Raw genomic sequence first — 1,806 nt, forward strand, 5'->3', positions numbered from 1 at the left:
ATTTATTGATTTTTCCCCCATTTAAAACAGTCTCTTTTATCTTGAAATCTACTTGACTTCCTTGTTTTTTTTTTTTTTTTTTCTAACAGCACTGTGCAGTTTTATTAACTATTCAAATACAAAAGCATCTGGTAAAATTAGGACATAACTGGGATTTAAAAGTGAACATTCAGCATCTAAGAAGCCAGTGCATATTCTTCACAAACATGTTTCCACAGAGCCAATACAGTACTAGCCATTAACCCAGTACACCAAGTGTACTTAAGTAGAAAAGATGCAACAAGAAAAACAGCTACAGTAAAAAGACTTCAACACTTTAGGAAAAGAGTAGAACACTTTCTATTTCTCCCCTTGTTGTTGTTGTTAAGTGCCTTCGAGTCGGTTCTGACCCATAGCGACCCTGTACAGGGTTTCCGAGGCTGTAAATCTTTACGGGAGTAGAAAGCCTCATCTTTCTCCCGCGGAACGGCTGGTAGTTTCGAACTGCTGGCCTTAAGGTTTGCAGCCCGATTCGTAACCACTACGCTACCAGAGCTCCTTTATAGCCCCTAAAACAACATCATACAGTCTGTATCTACCTATACAGTCCGACATCGGCTTCTAGAATATTTATCAGGAGGGAACAATGACACTGGCCAGTACAGTCTTTGGATATTTAAAGGGGAGGGGGAGAATGCCAGTTCTCAGAAAAAATTAGTCGGCTTCAGTCTCATCAGCAGGATGTTTGGATTCTTTGTTCTTCTGCACTTCTTCAACGTGCTTGTCCTTTTCTCAAAACGCTCCAGTTTGGTGGCCATTTGTGCCTCTCAGGTCTCTTTATTGGCTTCCATTTTGTGGGTCAGTTTCTCTTCTGCCATTTTACTGAAGTTGTTCTCTTCTATTGTTTTCTGCAGCACTGCTTTCTCATGCTCTCATTTCTCAGCAAGCTGCTTCAAGATCTCAGCTTCATGGGACTTGCATCTTTCTTCTGCAGCTTCTAATTTCTTCTGGATCTCCTCCAGGGAAGATTCTTCTTCTTTGGAGGAGAACGGGGAAATTCTGGGGCCAATCCTTTTGAACGAGGGCTGAGAATCAGCTCAAAGGCTTGGCCTGAGGCATGTTTCTCTAGTTCTTTCACCTGGGTATCAGAAGAAGCCATGGTGAATAGGAGACACGAGACTGGAAACGTATTCTATGCAATCCACTGGTAAGGAAAGCTCTTCTCAGTCGGAGCCGCCTGGCCACACTCTCTACTTCCTTGCCTTTGAAAGTTCTGTGTCTACACTATTCCCTCTTTTTGCTTTGTAGTTTACTTCATTATACACTGATATCTCTGATTCCATTTCCACTTTTGTAGGTTTGTTTTACTTTGTTGTTGTTGATATTGCTGTTAGGTGCCATCAATTTGGTGCCGACTCATAGCAATCCTATTGGCAACAGAACAAAACTTTGCCTGGTCCTGTGCCGACTTCACAACTGTTACTATGCTTGAGCCCATTGATGCTGATGCTGTGCTAGTCCATCTCATTGGGGGTCTTCCTCTTTTTGTCTGATCCTCCACTTTACCAAGCATGATGTCCTTCCAGGGATGGGTCCCTCCTGATAATATGTCCAAAGTATGAGAAATGAAGTCTGGCCATCCTGGCTTTCAAGGAGCATTCTGGCTGCACTACTTCCAACACAGATTTGTTTGTGATTTTCACAGTCCATAGTACTTTTAATATTTTCCTCCAACACCATTACTCAAAGGCATCAGTTCTTCTAAGGTTTTCTGTATTCACTGCTCAACTTTCGCATGCATATGAGGTTATTGAAAATACCATGGCG

The 1,806-nt window shown here is 42.2% G+C and overlaps 1 pseudogene; it reads right to left on the reverse strand.

The window, feature by feature from the left end:
• Positions 1-693: 693 nt before the first annotated feature.
• Positions 694-1,138, reverse strand: LOC102819758 (annotated as a pseudogene).
• Between the last annotated feature and the right edge of the window lie 668 nt (positions 1,139-1,806).

The sequence above is a fragment of the Chrysochloris asiatica genome, unplaced genomic scaffold (assembly GCF_000296735.1).
Source record: "Chrysochloris asiatica unplaced genomic scaffold, ChrAsi1.0 scaffold04456, whole genome shotgun sequence".
Taxonomy (NCBI): Eukaryota; Metazoa; Chordata; class Mammalia; order Afrosoricida; family Chrysochloridae; genus Chrysochloris; species Chrysochloris asiatica.